The sequence below is a fragment of the Patagioenas fasciata genome, chromosome 3 (assembly GCF_037038585.1).
Source record: "Patagioenas fasciata isolate bPatFas1 chromosome 3, bPatFas1.hap1, whole genome shotgun sequence".
NCBI lineage: Eukaryota > Metazoa > Chordata > Aves > Columbiformes > Columbidae > Patagioenas > Patagioenas fasciata.
In genome coordinates this window covers 72,061,083-72,080,697 of record NC_092522.1, presented here as the reverse complement: position 1 = coordinate 72,080,697, position 19,615 = coordinate 72,061,083, and the positions used below count along the sequence as shown (strand labels likewise).

The 19,615-nt window shown below is 41.6% G+C and overlaps 1 protein-coding gene across 4 annotated transcripts in view; it reads left to right on the top strand.

Moving 5' to 3' along the window:
* The first annotated feature begins 12,254 nt into the window (after positions 1–12,254).
* Positions 12,255–19,615, top strand: part of PKIB (cAMP-dependent protein kinase inhibitor beta) — a 55,219-nt gene continuing 47,858 nt past the window's right edge. Inside the window, exons 1-2 of one of the 4 annotated variants that reach the window (XM_065834900.2) lie at positions 12,765–12,856; positions 16,339–16,404. The gene's annotated coding sequence lies outside the window, so the exon portion shown is untranslated. Of the gene's footprint in view, positions 12,340–12,758; positions 12,857–13,075; positions 13,098–16,338; positions 16,405–19,615 lie in introns of those variants that run through there. The other 3 variants (XM_071806585.1, XM_065834897.2, XM_071806587.1) reach the window with 3 other exon arrangements.

Here is a 19,615-nt window from a genome sequence, read left to right as displayed (position 1 = left end):
TAAGCTGTCAGTATGATCTCTTGGCAAGCTAGAACCATTCACAGCTATTTTTTGGTGTGGAACAAATTGCCTGGGTGCAAGTGTAGCCTAATAGTAAAAGACACCATGGATACGCTGATAAATGCATTCAAGGAAGTAAATCAGTGTTTATTTTCAGAATCCCTTGGCTTCGTATAGAACCAGTTTTTAAACAGAAAAAGAATCAATGTTTTCAGAGATGAATGCCTAAATTAATGTGTAAACACGTCCTCTGCAGTCCCATTGATTTCAGCCAAACTTGCTGATTCTCTGAACCTCCAGCGAGCGGACCATTCAGGCCACCCAGAAATCATTCCTGATTTTAGGTTCCTATTAAAAAATTACAACAACCTTGAGACAATGCTTAGAGCCAGAATTAATTTTTAACAATTGCTTATTTGTGACGATGGGCACCTTATTTTGCAGAAACCAACGTTAAACTGACTTCATACCATTGAAGAACAAAACACACTGAACAACATAAAACATCCATCTGCCATTTTTCTTCTCTGGCTTGACAGATTGGTTTACACAACAGTGTTTTTTTCACTGCTAAATCTGAGCTTCATCATTCATGGTATTCTGCACTGGAGTAGTGGTACTAGAGCAGTTGCTTTATAATAGTGATGGAAGAGCCATAGGCGAGAGGAAGCATTCAGAAGCGGTGGTATTTCTATGACTGCTTTGGAATACATTCAGCGCTGGTTTCCTCTTTATGCATATAATTTATCCAAGCGCAGCAAGGGGTTTTTTGGATACATCTGGGTCAGTACACAGCATATGGAAGTTTGTTATCATGAAAAACACAAGAATCTCAGTAATCTTCTTGATTTATTTAAGAGAGACTTTTTATCAACAGAGTCACAAAGTATTTCAAGGTGTTTAAGTGCTGTTGAGGGATAATATTCTGTCCAATCGACATGGCTTCAGAGATAGAAATTAGCAACAAGAAGGCTTTTTTGGGGGGCACTATCACTTCTCTCTCTCATTTTTTAAACGGTTTTAAGTTTTGTCCTTAGACTGTCATTTTACCTGCATTAGTTTCTCTAACTATGAAAAATTATTCTTTTTCTCCTTGAAGCCTGTGTGCACATACGCAGGCACATCGCAAGAAGAGCCAGAGGCCACGGATGCATTTGCAAAGAGCAAGTTTTATTTTAGTTACCTCTCTACTGGGGGATCTCCGAAGCCACACCTAAGCTCCCAGGCAGAGGTGACACAAACGGGGACGCAGGCGCTGGTCAGTTCAGCCCTGCTGGAAGATCGCTGGGCCTGCTGAGCTCGCCTGTATTTCAAGGCTTCAGGCAGGCGCAGCCTCCCGCTCTTTCTCACAACAAAGCAGGAATCTCAGACACAGTGATAAGGTGCCCAGAGTTTCTCCCAGGCCTGTGTTATCTAACACAGAGCTTCTACTCATCAAGCACACAAGGTCAGTAAGACAATTAGTGTGATGTGTGTGCTTTTTCTACAGACAGGTGCAAGTCACTTGAGCGTATTTACATTTAACTAACCTCCTCGCCAAATCTTCCGCTATATCCCCATACAAAGCCTTTATGACAAGGAGGGACACTGGTCAAATATCCTATAATGCTAATGGTGTCAGAAAATATTTATGTAGTCTGCTGTGCATTCAATGTCCCCTATAAGGTCCATATCCTGTATATTAAAATTCCAAAAAAAAGGGAGTTATTTAATCGTGCAAGAGTTTAGGAGGGGTCGATCTCGTCTGCTGCCACAAATATGGCAATACATCTTGTTCATTACTAGTAGCTTATTGATTTCTTCTTGATCCCAGTTGCAGACTGGTTTATTGTAACCTAAGGCAGGAAAACGAATCACTATAACTTTTGTTTCTCTAGCAACAAAAAGATGTTGTACTTTTTTCAGACTAGTGCAACTGGATTTTTTGCTGTTTCATCTATCTCACTTAAGTGAATTGCAAATATTGATTTTAGAAGTCATTGATGATCTATTATATAGATGTTAGCTGGTCTAGGTTTGCTTTCTTAGGTTTTCAGGCTTTCCCAGCATATCATTATAGCAAATTTCCTTGATATAGTATCTATATTTTACATATATGTTAGTTTATATGGATAGCCTTTCAGATACAGACTGAAAAATAGTTTTCTTATCTTGTCTCTTGACTTTCATAGCAACTTAACTTTCACCCTAGAAAATATCTGTCTTCAATGACAACATGTGCCACAAGCAGTGTGTGACAAATGTGGAGAAAAGTGTTCATCTAAAGGAAATGCTACCTGACTTCCCTCCTTCTCTGGGCTGTCAGGGCTCCAGCAGCTCCTCTGGCTCTCCAGAACCTGCAGTAGTCAGCGGCATGATCAGGGTAGATTCCTCCAATTCCTCATTGCTCTCTCGTGTCTTACCACAGCTTGTCCTGAGCACCCAGACTGTTTCACACCTACCCTGACATGAACCTTTCAATGCTGAACTAGATTAACTCCAATTTTGACTCAAGGGCTAAAGCCAGGGCAACCCTGGGTTGTGCTGTCTCCTGGTGGTGATTTGCACTACAGTTTTCAGCAGCTTATCACCATTTCTGGAATGTCCCCAGACCAACTTTGTTTCTGGGCAAAGTAATTTTGTGAAAGCTGACCAAGTCGCAAATAGCATTTGCCTGTTTTCATGCAGTAAACCTATTTCACATGGGCATGCAAGGTCTCATAAAATAAGCAATGAGATTTTCTGCCAGCTCCGAACAGTGAATCAGAGCCTGGGGCTGAAGATGTTGTTTTTGTCTACCCACCTGGTATCCAGGTAAGAAAAGCCAGCTCCATGCTGCTCAACAAGAGGCAGATTTTCATTTCAGTGCTCCAAGAAAAATAATAAAATGTAGCTTGTCTTCTTCCAGGAGTTGTAAAATCTGTGACAGCAGTGTGTCAAGTGAAGCAGATGAGATAACAGGTCTGAAGGAGGTCAGTTGTGGTTTCAGGACAATGTGGATGGTGAAAGAGAAAGGTCCAAGTGGTGGTAGGGACGGATTAAAGGTCACTATCTAGTCACCATCACCCTGATTAAATTAGAGGCCCAGAAATGCCCTCATCTATCTCTTGCAATATGCCAAATTGAAGACCACTTTGAAGTTTTCTTAATGCTTTCTTAAGTGATGTGCCCCAAATCAATATCTGGTTCCCCAAGCTTCCCCATGTAGCCAGCAAGCGTACTATAGTCAGCCCACTGCTATTTTTCTCACTGATTTAAGCATGGACTTTGGACTCTGGCATCTTGGTGACAGGACTCCAAGCCTCAGGACAGGAGACACGTTTCAGGAGGTAGATGAGCTCCTTCCTGCGTGTGTATCCTAACCCAGATGATGGAGAATGAAGGTGAAGAGCAGCCTGCAAGAGCAATGATCAGTTGGGGTGAATCCAGACTTGCACATCCAAGCAGGTGCAATCTGGTGTCCCGGCACATGTGGTGTGTTTTGGGCATATAAATAGGCAGCGTATCTATATATAAAACACAGACATTAGTGCAAAAGAAATACATTATGTCCATGATGAATATTTTTATACCATGTTTATAAATTGAATTTACAGTGTTATGTTTTTATCCTTATCAGCTTAGCTAGTGACAGATGTCCTCCTGGACCCCAGGTAACATCCCTAGCATTCTGTTTAGTATCAGGTATTTTCATATCCAAGCAGTATAAATGCTTATTCTTGGTGAAACTCATGTTTATAGAAGTGTTTACACGCATTTTTTTAAAGAAAGAGCCACAGACAGCCAAGCTTAGGAGGCTGGGAACAATTTTATAGATCACAGTGGCATTCTCCTGTCAAGACTCAACATGCCATTAGCAGAAAAAGTGCTTTTTAAAGCTGACTGCAGGAAAGGAAAAAGGTCAGTCCCAGAAACTTTCATGTCCCGGTGAATTAAAAGAGGGAGCAAACTATAGATCTTTTGTACTCCTAGGCTGGCACATCAGTGACCATCTCATGGGGATTTCGCGGAAGGGAGCCTCAGGGCACCAATGCCTCCTTAATTTGCACTGTATGATCTAGGAGGGAAAGGAAACCCAGATGAAATAGGAATATATAATAATTATGGAGGAGAACCACCTATAACAAAAATGTGTATTGAAGCAACCCAGCCTAAGCTAACTTCACGTTGTTTTCACTGTTTATGTTTCATACCATATATGGAAAATTAGAAAAGGGTTCATCACATAACTGGTTGTAATTGATGAATTCTTTCCAATGAAAAGTTGGACCAGATGATCTTTTGAGGTGACTTCCAAGCTGGGTTGTTCCATGATTCTATGAACAATGTGCTAGTGTTAGTTTACACCCAAAACTATATTTCAACATTACAGTCCCAGGCTGTTGCAGTATTTGTGGTCTTTGTTCATGTCACTTTCTGGTTCCAAATATTATTCTTTTGTGATCAAGTTGAATTGACCTAAATAAACTAAGCTCAAAAAAAACCCCCAAAACCTAAAAATTTATTTTTCTTATTGGCAATCATCTTTTTCCTATATATTTATATATTTTACATCTGTAGTGTAGTAGAGGAAATCCACATTCTGTTGTGTTGCATGAAATCAAAACAGAAAGAATGTAAATCAATATTTAGCACTTCCCATATAGCAAGGACCACTTTGTCTTCTAGGTGAAGAGGTAAAGACTCACTTGAGAGCTGCTCCATTAAATTTAGAAGCACATTCAAGTGCATAAACATTGCATAAACTTTAAGCAACATAGCAAATGGACTTTCCAGTGATGGCCTCCCAAAATCATGCGGTTTATTATAATATAATAATTTATAAGACCAGCCACCTCTCGATATTGTGAACTATCCCACGGTATGTCCAGAACTCTGAAAAGGAAATAATGTTTTCTACTGAACAAATAGAAGAAACATGTATTTCAGGGATTACGAGGGTGGAAAAAAAAATCAGACTGTGAGTCTTCTACACAGTGATGATTTGAAAATTTTGCATTCTACAATAACCAAACTATTGTTGCTAAATTGTCGCGGCAGGAACTTCATAGTAAGTTTGAATTATGGGAAGACCACATGCACCATTTCTGCAGTCATCAAACTTCTGTGTGAAACATTACAGTTGTTCTCACAATCAAGGAAAGTCTGCAGAAGCACTTCTGTGGCACCCTAATAACATACGAGTAAACTGGAGATACACCCATTTGTTGGTTATGGATGAAGATGTGATTTCAAACTGGTACCATCTGACTACACCTGACTTTTATTGGAGTATGATTTTTTTGTTGCAACTGTTTTGGTGGTTTTGATTGGACATTCCACATTTTAATTACCATTGGGGGAGAAATATTTCAGTTCTGCTTTCTAAAAGCTCATCTTTCTTCCCAGCCCATCGCTGCCAGTCTTTATGTCGGCTAGAGTCTTGCTCAAACTGCTTCTCTCAGAACTGATGAAATTTCAGATATGTCCATCCTTAACTTCTTCCCCTACAGTCTCATTACCTGGTATAATGTTTTGGACCTCCAAATCCACAGTGATCATTCTCTTAACGATTTTCTGAATTATTCATATTCCCATTTTACAGAAGCCTAGAGAGTCTTGTACAAGGTTACTATGAGGGTCAGCCTGTATCTTTAAATCCATGGTCTATGCCCTAGTTATGTTCTTCCCCTAAGCTTTCTATGGAACAAAACTTTTGCTTTCCTACTATTTTGAGATAATTATAATTCTGATTGAGACTAATAAATACAAAGTTTAAAACTTTGATCTTCAAGGCTGCTTAAATTTGAGATTAATTTTGTTACTAGGTGAGGATTTTTTTTTCCAGGGGAAAAAATCTTTTTAAAGCAAAGACTATTTAATGAGAGAGTAAGAATGAGACTATAGGTGATCAGTCACACTGCTTGACAGCTGAATTATAAAGATTAATTCTTCAGTAATGACGGTGAGGCATTTCTGAGAAACTTCACAAAATAAATTAATTCAATGATTCACTGAAGGTTTCTGAATGGTGAATACACAGAAACAGTCTGTTTTGTAAAGCTAACTTGACACACTCCAAAGAGCTGATTCATTCTGAGAGGTTCTTTCATGAAACATCTTCTCTTGGCTTTTTTTTTTTCCCTAAGACAAAATGTCCTTTCACCCCTCTTCAGATCTGTTTTTTGCTGCTTTTCAGTATACATGTGCTCTCTCCTTGGAGACTTCTCTGAGCCAGCCATGAAATGGGTACCCCCCAGAAAGGCAAGTTATTACTCCTTACATCATCCCTGACTTAATGATCTCTACATCTGAAGTGGGAACTCAGATTCAGGTCCATCCTGTTCTCTGAATTTTTTATTCCAAATTACTTGCATTAAGTGTATTCTTTATTTGGAACTTGTCTGTCCTGATGACTCAGATACCAAATTAAAATGATAACTAATGACAAATTAATAGATGGCTAACTCGCTAAATCATTTCTCTTACCAGGGGGCCTGGGGTCACTGAGTAGACAAGATGAAATCATGCACACCAAAGAGTGTTAATAAACTATTTCACAAAACAAAAGCAATTTGCATTGTTTTTCTCACTGCTATAAAGCAGCCAAGCGGCAATTTTCCAGTGCCTGCATTGTACCTTTCCTGTGCCAGACACTGCAAAACTCAAATCTTAGAAGATGGGTAATGGCCTGGTAGCTTTTCTGCACTGCTCCTGTTGTGCTAGGAACTTAGACTTGTGTGATGAAAGGAATCAGTATCTTCTCTTTAAATGCTAATGCATAAACTGGACATTTCACCCCAACAAAGGGCAATATCCAAGCACACTCCATCCCCTAATGCAAAGCTCTGCATAGTCTACTCAGTTCTTGAAGACCCACCTGACAATTAAGTTAAGCACATGTAGGTGGCTACAGTATAGAAGAGCTTGAGCGGAGACCATGCTTCATGACAGTACTCTGGCAATATTCATTAGTGTCTGTGGCCTACCCTGTGCCCTGTTTGCTGTCCCGGTTTACAGTATGACTCCACAGCCAGTTGCTCAGGACAGCTGAGAAGATGCTGCACCATTTTACGGAGCTAAAATTGACCTGTGAAGTAGGTGTTGGGGGCAGAAGAACTCCTTAACTCACTGTTGCTGCCAGCACACTCACATAATGAAAACACAGTCTCAGCTGCCTGTAATTCAGTTGTAGCATCACAGTAATATGTGTTGGGCCTGGAAGACATTCCACAAGGCTCTGGAAAGGCTCAGGAACACCACCACTTTGGTCTTCTGAGCCTATACGCAATTCTGTTTCTCTTCAGAAGTTCGGCAAGTCATGTTTGAGACTCTGCCTTGCCTCCATTGTCTTTTTGGGAATGGACTTGGAGCTCTGTTGCTGTGGTTTATCACTTCAGAACAAAATGTTTGTCTATATGTTTGTCTATTTGTTGATCTGAAAAGGATCTTCCCAGCTGGGTGAAACATGGAAACATAGCCTGGGGAATGACTGCAAACACATTGCAATTCTCTGTATTTTTTGAACATTTTTTTTTTCCTTATTTCATATTTTCACTCCAGTTAGCTTAAGTTACACAGCTTAGGCTGTTTATCTCAGAGGTATTCCTTTACTTAGTGTGATGCTTTGTGAAATAGTCAGCTAAGCATTAATCACCATTTATCTTGTCATTTTGGCTGTATCTGGCATACATTAAACTGCACCTCAGGATATACACATCTGGCGATGACAGTAATTTGTTAAATGAATATGACTTTTAATGAACTTTACACCCAGCAGGCTATGCCAGGGATTTATGACCAACTGTATTTGTTACAAGTGGTTTTGTAATTTTTGGTAGCAATGATCAAACAAAAATGTAGAGACTTTGTGATAGCTGCCGCAGCATGTAGGGTTTCATGTATTTTTCCTGTTAATCCCCATAGGTAACAGATTAACCAAAGTTATGTCTGACTTGATAAATGCATAGCCACTCTCAAATGTATCACCTGAATATGGCCATTCGTCACAGCAGCCACCACAGTGAGCCGCCTCCTCAGTGGCAGTATCACCAGCCTGACTTGTCTGCCTTCTTCTCTGATATTTGGAGAGAAGACTGCTGCTGATGGCGTGTTGTGTGTGCTGTTGGTGAGGCTACACATGGGCCTGTGTTCTCCATGCAGATGACATGGCAACAGCTCGTTTTCCCTTAGAAAGCAGGAATAGGTTTCAAAGGGTACCACAGGCTTTTGATACGAAAGAAGTGACGATGACCAAAATGGTAGGACACAAGACAACTGTATGTATATCCAGGATGCAAAAAAGCAACTTTACAGTGGGAATGGACCCTTTCTTGAGTCTTCTAGTTCTGTTTCTAATAAGGATTTGTCTGTAACACTAGCACAAGAGATGCCTCTTTCTTTATTCGATTTCTGATTGCCATTGTTTACATTCCTTTGGAAGAACTCGTGATCAAACACAGAGGAGCATGTGGGAAGCTTTGGAAATTAGCTGTGTATACAGCGACTTGGCAAGAGCATTAATAGATGAAAAGGAAAACTGCAAAACGAAAAAGAATCTAGATGAAGGCAACTCGCAATATGAATATCAAAAGAGAACTAGTTTGGAAATGGAAATACAGCACACTTGGAATTAATGTAGACTCATTCTAGGCCCAGCATGATTCATACAGTGCCAACAGGCTGTACAATTTGCATCAGTATCTATGTTTCAATAGAATTTTGTAACCAGGCTATTTGAATGCTCTAATCGCTTTATTAATGTGTGTGGGAGCCTGGAGATGAAGAAGGGTAGGAAGCAAGAGCTGGATGTCTGCAGGGCACATCTCACATGCAGCTGTCAGGCCCAACTCCAGGCTGAAAAAGCATCATCTCTCTTCAAACCCTGGCTTTGTCATTCTGGTATGAGCACACATTTCAGCCGCAGATCCTCTGGGTAGACATTTCTGAATCTAGGCAATGCAATCTCCTCCCTTCTCCTTAGAGTGCTTTACTTCAAAGCCCATGTGTATCTGTCAGTTCTGCTCTAGGTCACAGCAAGATGTGAAGCCTGGTGCTGTGTCACAGAAGACAGAACACTTGCACGTAAAAGTTTGTGTCTATGTGCATCCAAACATGTAACCTCAGGAACCAGAAGCTTGATTTTTGCTTCATACTTGCTTTCAGCTTCTGTGGAGTTAGCTCTTTCTTCATACTAATTTAGAGGCTGCTTGCTTGAGGCCAATATGTTGGGAGCCCTCTCCTGGTTTTGATCAACATGAGGGTGCAAGAAAAAGACGTTACCACTTATTGTGCTAAGCAAACTAGAAGGGGCTCCACACCATGCTGTCAGTATTTTAACAAAAAACCCCTGGTAAATAAAGAAATAAAAATTCTAGTGCTCCTACTGAAATATCTTTCCTGACTAACATTCTCCTCAAGAAGATTTCTGAATGTCTTCTGAGTCTGAGCTTTCCCTGGGTGAGCATGAAGACTGTGGGTGCTAAAGCTGAAGGGAGATGAGCCACAGATGATGCACTTGCTTTCTGGTTCTGTAGCCTGTTATAAATCTTTTGCTTTTGGTCATTTATTACAGGCCTTACACATATATAGAACTGGAAATCTGAATTTTTGTGTTTAATTGCACCTGATGGATAATTCTTCCATAATTTGCACTTTTTTACCTGTTTATGATTTTTGTCTCTACATTATTCTCTGATTATGTGGGCAAAGCGTCATTTCATAATGTCCCATGTGGAACAAGTACTTCCTCTTATTTGTTTCAAACCCACCTTCTGAGAATTTCATTCAGTGACTCCTGTGTTGTGAGACAGAAGTTGCATCTGGACCATTTTCTTTAATATCTCATGATGGGCCCTTGAGTAGTTATTCATCCTTTTAGTCTCAAGATAGTTGAGTTTCTTTATAAAGCTTGTCATAGGTCTTTCCTAAAAGACCTTGACAGAAGCATGAATGGTATTTAAAAGCAACCATATAGAGCAGATCGTTTACATATGATGGAGTTTGATGAAGCCTTTAGCAGATGGCAAGGAGGCAGGGCTTCCTTCCACAAAAGGTAGGTTGATGCTTCCCTGTTAGTTCGGAGTTGTTCATGTGCCAACTGATACTATTCTTTAGGATATTTTGAAGTGGATTGCCTCAAATACAAACACCCTCCAGAGCCCTTTTCAACATTTAGTATATTCTATTTCGCTGACTCCAGATGTCTAAAAATATATAAACTGCACAGAACTACAACATGAAAAGTTTCTCAGCAAGCCTTAGATATAAAATGTGCTTTTCAAGTGACATTGGTTTTGCTACAAGAAGGGAAAAATTAAATCAAAGAAATAGTAGTTTATAATAAAGAAAGGGAATAGAAAACCTCTTTTGACTCTAAGTAGGATGCTCCATGTTTCTGTCAAGGCACACTCACAGCAGAAAACACATCAATCCCAGCTGCTTCAAAACAGCTTTCCACTACTGAACATCACTAATGTACCTTGTGAAGGGTTTGCAGAAATGATTTTTCTCAGTGCCACAGTGGGAACCTGCACAAGTCTGAAGAAGAACTTCTTGCCATATAGTAACTGTCTCACTTATTGGCATCTGAGGTTCTTGGAAACATCCGTGTTGGGTCTAATTCAGAACAGGTGTCTGAAGTGCTCCCCACCAAACACCACACATGAAATCCCACCTGTACACATCAGACACCGGCTGCATGAGGAAAGGTGAGCAGCAGCTCTTGCTACCTCAGAAGTATGACCACTACATCAGCCTGAAGGAAGACGCAGGTTGGTTTTTGACATCCAGGTGGGCTACAAAGATGGCAAGGCCTTAACACAATGTGACCAAGCTAAGTCCAGGACTGTATTTTGGCACTAATAGATGTAATGGTGATAAGTATGGTCGTTGGGTGTGTTCTTCTTTCCGTGTGTCCTCACACAAATCATGCCCCGTAGGTGATCAGCACACCAAATTCCAGTTTCTGCAGGAAAAATAAGCTGCTGAATGTAAATCTGTAGTATAAATACTAGCTTCATGGGAGAGTAACTGCTGGTTCATTCTTCTGAATAAATCTTTCTTATAACCCACAAAATTTAAGACATCTGCCATTAATTTTTGTCATTAAGCTAAAAATAGTAGTCGTAAGGAGGTGGTTTATTTTGAGAAATCAAAACATCTGCCCAAATAATAAAATAAATGACAAAAAGACTAATAATTAAAGGAGATACAGTAAATTATATTCTAAGAAAAATACTTTAGAGGGAGTTGGCATGACTCCAAACTAGAGCTCTTAAACTTTAAGAGGACATTCGAAAGGATCTAATAAAAATGCAAGATAATCAACCAATTCTAAGTCATCACCTGAGTTATTAGGATTTTAAAGTTCCCATTGTAAATTGGATTACTGTAATAATATGGCTTGAATAGTCTTGACGATAGATCCTAAGTATTCTAGGTCATACCAGAAAAATGTAAAAAGTAAACCCAAGGGATTTTAGGTTCAGGAATTCCAACTTCAGTTTGAAAGAAAATAAAATTTTAACCTTGTGCTCCTTTTATTTGTTATCATAAATAAACATTATAGAAAATCTTGATGTAGTTTGTAGAGTAAGCACTGAAAAACCCAGGTATGATGATTCCCGTCTTTATCTGAATCTGTCCAGTTTTCAGAATATCAGGTATAAACGGAAAAACCTGTGTTCCCTTGTCATGTGGCTATGACTGGATATATGGAAATGGCTCAGATAAATATGGATTTGCTGTAGTGAGATTTTCCAAATAGTTTAAAGGGATTTCAAAATAGCTACTTGAGCGTCCTTTTTGGTACAACATAGAAAAGCTATATTAAAACCCAATGCCAAAAACATATAGTTCTTTTAAAAAACTTTTAGACCCAGTTTGGTATAATATGGCCTTCACATCCAGCTGTAGGGAATGTGACCGTGCCTTGATAGACTCTAAAATGCCAGATGTTAACTTTTGTGTTCCCACTGAAACACAATCATTAAAACACAGAACTTGGTGTATTATTCACAGGGCAACGTTTCAAGAGGATACATGCAAATACTGCTGATTTCAGGCCCAGATTGCATTTTTTTTCAAGCTCCTGCGTAAAGGCATGTCCCAGAGGCCAGAAGTGTCACGCCAGAGCAGTGCAGCTGCACCACGGCCTCACCGTCAGGTACAAAACTTGCAGCCAAAAAGGGTCACAAATGGCTGCATCCAGGTGACAACTTTTTGCATTGTTTTCACACCAGAATTTGTCAGACAAATTCTTGCTTGTGTCGGGCAGGAGCGGGAGGATGTCCTGTGTCATTCTGCTGGTGCAGTTTCAGGGATTGTAGCCAAAAAAAAAGTGTAACCCGAAGAACTGAGAGTAAAATGAGCAAGCTCCAGGTAAGAGCTGTATTTTTCCCCGCTGGTTTTGGGTGACCGGGCAACGGGGACCTGCTCTCTTCGCCCCATCGGTTTGCAGAGCGACAGCTCTTTGCCCCTGGGTGGGCCACGAAGGGGAAGGGACTATCGGGAGGCATGTCCCTCCACGCTTGGTGGCGGTGGTTGGGGGGTTCTCCGGCCAGGTCCCCTCTCCCGGATGCAGAGGCAAGCTGGGGGGCACCAAACTGGGCCGCCCCACATCCGGTATTTTGGGGAGCGCTGCCCCATGCCAGCGCCGAGGGTCAGGCTGGGCACCGCGCGGGCTGCCCCGCTGCGGCCACTTTATGCGCTCCGCGGGCAGCCCCGGCCCCCCCGCGCCGCTCCGCTCCGTGCCGGGACGGGCGCACGGGCGGGGGGGCGGTGCGGCCGCAGGGCGGGCACGGCAGCCCGCCGCCTCCCCGCACGGCAGCGGCGCCCGGCGCAGAGCGGGCCCAGGGCAGAGACCCGCCGGCCGCGGCAGCGGCAGCTCCGGCGCCGGGTGAGTGCGGGGGGACGGCGGCCGCGGGGAAAGTTGGGGGTCGGGCGGAGGGGGGGAGTCGCAGGGCGGGGTCCCGCTGCTGTCCGGGCGGTGGCCGGCGACGGTGGCTCGGTCGTCGGGTCCGGGTGCCGGCAGGGGACACCCTGCAGGGTGGGTGGCGGCGGCAGTGCCGGTCGGCGGGGCCGCGGGAAGGGACGGAGCGTTCCCGGGTGGCCGAGCCCCGGCGGGGCGGAGTGTCCAGGTAACGGGCGCGTCCCTCCCGGCTCTGCACCCTCAGGGACCCGGGGCCCTGCAGCGGCCGTTTGCTTTGGGCACTGCCGTGACCCCCATGGGGAAAGGGACGGGGAGCCCGGGTGCTGCGGGAGAGGAGAGAGAAAGCAGCTGCTCAGGATGCTCCTGGGGACGTGAGGTCCCATGTCCCACCGTGTCCCAGGGGTTCTGCGTGACCGCGGATAAGTCACGGATCATCTCTCTGTGCCTCGCTGACCTAGATGCTTCCGTACGATTGACCGACCGGGTTTACTCTTTATTAACGTTAAGTATTTACCTTTAGGGAAGTGCTCAGGGAAACTGATAATAGGTGTAATGAATAGGCTGCCTCTCATCAGGAAGGAAACTAAAATTACTTTTTCTCCGGCAGAAAAGTAATCAAAAGTGCTTCAGGCGCAATTTTTTTCTACATCTTCTTTCTGAAATTCTGTTTGTATGGTCGAACTAATCAGTGGCAAGAACATGAAGAGTATAGAGTAAAAATACCAGCTTTATTTACATAATGACACTTCTAGTTATATTAAAATACATCTCTGAAAAATAACCTTTGTGCGTGAAGTCCATAATTAAAGTCACATGGACAAGGTCATGAACAACTAACATGCAGTTTGTTGATGCAAAAGATGTTCCTAGAAAAATCAGTTAAAATACATCATTGTCTCTCATCTTTCCGTGATTGCAAGGAATGTCCTTGTACTTTGATCACTCACAAGACAGGGATTTTTCTTCCTGATTGCAACAAAATGTTGGCAGTAAGAGAAATTTTTCTTGAGTCAGTTATGATGGATGCTCCTCTGCATTTGTTAAAAAGTTATTTGTGGACTCTGGAGAGCAGGCAAGCGCTTCTAGTGAAGGAAGAATGAAGAACAGTATTCAAAATACTCCTGAGGTGATAGATAAAATAAGCCACAGCATACTGTTTCGTTGGTACAGATACACCCGATTCTTAAAAGTTTGAATTTTGAAATATAATGAGACTTTGGTTATTCTAAGAAAATCCTGATTGTCTTTGGGGACACATTGATGTATGTGAAAATACATACTGTGTATTGACTTACCCAGTATAACTTAATCACTTTTTGTAGCTAGCAAAAAGCAGTTTGGATGAAACATTTGACCGGAACAGAGACCTTGAAGGAAAGACCATGACTTTGTTACATTTCCTCACTGAAAAAGTGTTGGGGTTTTTTTGTTTGTTTGTTTGTTTGTTTGTTTTTTCAATTATTAATATTCTCTTTGAAATGCTGAATTTACTTTTGTGTTTTGATGTTTGTGAAATGTTGCAGTGTGTTGATAAAACCACTTATATGGAAGTAATATACATTGAAAATTCACTAGAAATATCCAAATAACTTGTAAAAGCAATCACTTTACCATTAGAGCGAAGGTTTAGTTCATACTATAGATTGATTTTGAAATACACCTTGTTGGAATAGAAGCCAGTCTATTTTGTCTTACACATGTCATGACAGTAACAAATGTAAGCAAGAGCATAACATACTTCAACATGCTATAAAAATATATATGAGTTTCAAAATAATGACAAATATAAAAAATATTACTGCAAATCATGAAACGCAGAGAGAGAGAGAAACTCAGGTCATGTTTTTAATTTGTCTGGAAGTGCTAGTGCCAGTGTCCATTTATTGATCTATTATGTTAAAATAATATTTTCTGTTAGTGTAATGATGAGTGTTTTTAATGAACCATTCAAGATGTACCAGCTTCCTTTGATTCCTAAAACTTGGGATGAAAATCAGTGAGGAATCATATGTGTAGTTTTCTCCGTCAGCTAAAGATCATTCTAGTGGGAGACTGTACATTCTCTGAACTCCTGCTGGGCTTCATTGATTTCTGTTTCTGTTGAAGATACTCCAGGATCTTGCTCATTTCTCTGGGCATGGCTTCCTCCTGACTGGCTTTGCGGGAAAAGGGAGCGAAATTTCTGTGGTTTTTCCATATCTTGGCAGCCAAAGAGTCTTCATTCACTGCAGTGTCTCCTTAGCGTGCACCTTCTTCTATCAAACAGTTTTGCAGGCAGTGAGACAACACAGGATTTAGGATTGATGGTTTGATTTGTTCCACTGTGGCATCCAGGCTGGCCACTCAGACCCATGGGATTGCCACCAGCACTGAAAGGGGAGAATTGCAAAAATAAACCCCAGTGATCTTGTCTGGTAGAAGTATTTGGACAGTCAAACATCTGTGTTAGAATGGATTAAGATTCTGGCATTTACCTTTTTACAAGAGGATCATCCAGATTTTCATTGCAACCTAAGAGTGTGGCTTAACAGAAATCCTAGAAAGTCAGGAATGGTGATCTGTTTGTGAAAAGCTCCCAAATCTGGCTTTCCTCACATGAAATAATGTCTTCTGTGCTTGACTTAATAATTATGGTTTTAGAAGTTCTTCCCATTTGAGATTTCTGTAAGTTATTTCATCCCCTCTGTCCTGCCTATATTCTTTTCAACCTGTTTTCCTAAGGAGATGAAGCTAAAATAAAAATAATACTGTCTGACTGGTAGCTTCTCTCATTGCCCCAGAGTAATTTTTCAGCCCTGGGGATCAATTTCAAGCAATATAAATAGAAGAGCAGAGATTTCAAAGTGACGAAATTACTACAAGCTTCAAGACTGCTGGTGACCAGGGAGATGAGAGAGATGAGGTTGATGCCCCCACTGAGGGAAGAGATGTAGCAAGCATTCAGCTTATTAGACATCAGAAAATTCATGTGAGTGCTCCATAGGATGCTGAGCTTCATTGCTTCCGCTACTCTAAGGTTTGGTGATTATATTTTTCAATTTCTTTGCTCCTTGGGAGTGCACAGTCTTGAAAGTTTTGACCATGCTTTTTGTCCTCCATAGTCAGCTCAAAATAAGCTCTATTTGTCCAAGATGTTTCTGGTAATTATAATATATATAAATGTTGTTGTTCCTCAACTTCATAAACTGACCTGTTGCTTCCCTAGCTCATAATTTAATACTCCTAGACACAGGGCTGATAGCTGACAGTGCAGTAATTTTCTTTTGTTATCGCAGCTCAGTGCAAACACTCGATTACTGTGGCCACAGTAAAACCTCTTTTCTTCCACAATCAGTTTCTCTGAATTGCTTACAAGTTTTTGATTAGACTTTAATTTGCCTGTTACTGCCACTGCTGTGTCTTCTGGTTACAGCTGCATCTGAATGTGCTCTTCTGCTTTCTCTGCATAGTGGGATGCTGTAGCACTCTCCCTGTGTCATGACAGGAGAAGGATAATGGAGAAGAAATGTGAAGAGGTATTGTGAATTTATCTGGAAAGACCTTTATAAACAAATGAGGCTTGTATTGACTTCTATGTGGTGGTTATTGTTCTGTGTATTTGTTCTGTTACACAACTAAAGTTAAGAGCTGTATTTATGGGTAATTGCCCCATTTTCTCCTTCCTTACCTTTCCAACATTAATACCATCACAATACTTGATTTTCTTCTCTCTATCATTACCTCTCTAAAAAATTGCGCTGGGTGGCTTTTTGTTTTGCTTTCTAGAAACCTTTAATAGTATAATGAGTTGATTTGCTAGGTTTTTTCCTATTGTAGAAATCATATCAACTGGACTTGCTGTCTGGGCATGACCATACCTATATAATTGAAAGCAATTTAGTAAATGCTTAGCGAATAACATGAATTTCTTTTAAAATATCCATCTGCATTCAAGTTGCACTAAGCTCTCTACGTCTTTTAGGAATTGTTTATATATTATTAAAGCCCGTATTCCACTCTAAAGGCAGAATTCCGTGCTTTTACATTTGACTTTATTCTCCGGGTTTATATTAGCCAGAGGAGGAATGAGGTGCACATGAATGTTTTTTTCTCTGGGAACAAGTGCATATGCTCATGTAACATCTTGCCCTGCCTCATCTTCTTGCACTTTGGCAGAGCCAAGCATCCTTCCTCCCCCGCCACACGGATCTGGCCCCTCCTGGCAGCCCACATGCTCTCCCTGTGCCCGGGGAGCTGCCACCAGCTCCCAGCTGGTTTAAGAGGCAAATCCCACAGTGGTGTCTCACCCCCAGCCCCTCAACAGCACTTGCATCGCTCCCAGAAATGCGGGATGTGGCAGCATACGTAGGTGCTACCCAGTCTGTTTCGGTTAAGATGCATCCAAGGGATCTTTAAAACCCTGCCAGAGGAAGTGTTAAACATGAAACGCAGTGACAGGTTGGGTAGGCTGTGCAAGCCCGTGCCCTCACCTTGGCAGGTGGGAGATGGGAGCTGACGTGGCCCCTGCCCCGAGGCCAGGGGGATGGGCTGGGCAAGCCGCAGCGGGGCTGACCCCAGGAGCCCTGAACATGGTTCAGCTGCAGCCGAGGCAGCACATCTGACTACAGCCCAAAAAGAAACCAAAACAGTGTCAGTGAAGGGAGATGATGATTTTACCAGCTGGGTCAGGTTTGCACTGCACGTGGGAAGACATGCACCTTGAGCAGGCTTTGAGCGTGAAGCTGTGTCAGGTGCACCCAGGCTGAGGTGTTTGGGCAGGAGGTGTTCAGCTAGCTTGCCAAAGCACAGTGAACACTGAATATAGCTCACAACAGCAGCTTTTCCTCATGTCCTTGCTTTGGTATGTAGCATAAGTGTTCCTATGCTGACTCCAGTGGTGGGGGCACTTCTGTGCCAGGTTGTGCTGCAAGGATGCAGCTCTTAAATAAAAACCTTCCATTTTGCTGTGGTGTCCTTAGGAAGATCCCAGAGAAACAATTGCAGATGAGCGCTTCTTGCTTTTTTCTTCTTTAATCCAGATTAAGTGGTATTTGCTGCATAAGTAATGAGAGCAACACATAATTTTCCTCTCTTTAGGCTTTCCTCATTCTGTCTACATATTCCATATGACAGAGGAAGGTGAAGTGGGTTTGTAGCACACAGTACTGTTTGTGTTTGCAGATCTCAATGCCTGCTAATGCAGGACAGGGAATAATTTATGCTGCTTTCCAGCCTTCATGGGCAAATGGGCAGCCTTTTATTTTAGCCTTTTTCAATTACCTTTGAAACTGGTTTACAAAATTCTGTGGGGAGCCCACAGGTTTGTCCATAGGCTCCTGAGTAAACTGTAATTGTATTCAGTGATGCAGCTGCAGAGTTGTTGAAATGTCCTTGGAAGATGAGCTGCATTCAACACCTCTTGGGTAGAGACGGCTTCCTCCTTCGGAGTCAGCCTGGAATTGGCTGACATCCTGCAACTCGTCTCTTTGCGTAAAAAAAAGCCAACAGGTCAATAAAAATAAGTGTTAAAGTGAACATTATGAGGCTGTGCAAGGTCTTTTTACAAGACAAACCCAAATGCCTTCAGATCTCTGGGTTTGGTCTTTGTTGTTATTATTCCTGATGGAGCAGGCTGATTTGGTGAAGGGTAGCGCCACTGAGATACCACAGTGTTTTGAGTTAGTTGTGAATACAAAATGGTTAGCAGCACCTGTGTGATAGGCCTTAGAAGAAAAGGAACCAACAAAATGGAAAATAATGAAAACCAGGGAGGAAGGAAGTTTCAGTTAATGTGCCCAGAGCTTTTAATAGTGATACTTCTTAATTTACACACATTATTCCATTAAAGTATGGAAATTTTTTCCCATGACGTAACGTGTTATGATTAGGAAACATCATGGAGTTGTCCTCTATCCTAGGGAGTGGTTACCTGGAAGCTCTGTAGGTGTGTGTATATTCATGTACACTACAGAAAACACTTGAACTGTGGTATTTAATGATCTCTGTACAATGTCTAGTGACTGAGGCTGAGATACCAGACAGGCATTAATAAAATTAATGTGCCTATGTATTCTGTCTGGATAAAGTATTAGCTTTTGCTCAGGGTTAACACCTCCTTTAAGTTTTGTTTTGCCTAGTTTTGAATCTCGTGTCATTTTGTATACTCTAGCTGAGTACTTCCCCCATCAATACTTATAATTTCTTTATTACAAGGGATCTTGCTTCTGCTCAGACAGAAGCAGAAGCACTGACAGCTGTTATATATTTCATACTAACTAAAGAAAGTACTTTGTGAGGCCCTCCCTCTACCTCACAAAAAAATACCTCTAATTCTTGGGCAGTATGTGGTGTGCGTTGTTCATAAGTGATTAGTACCTACACAGGTGGATTTTACAGTCTTCAATTAAGAGAGTTTCCATTAGATAGTGGTGGTAAGATGTGTCCTGTAAGTATTTATATGGAAGACTTGGAAGGTCTCTTCCGTCTGTTGTGGATAGGGTTTGGTTAGATAGGAGGACTAAATGAAACAGAAGGCAGAAAAATGATGTCCAGAAATTCAGTCTCTGAGTGGACATGAAATGTAACCAGAATTTCCCCCATGGTACCAAGTGGAAGGGTGTGGTTTGCCTAACACGTGAAGTATATCTACATTTTTCAGGGCATAGCCAGTTGAGAAAAGCATTGTTAGCTTTGGCAGATGATATATAAGGTGTTAAACAATTATATGGCACTTCATCTTAATTTAAA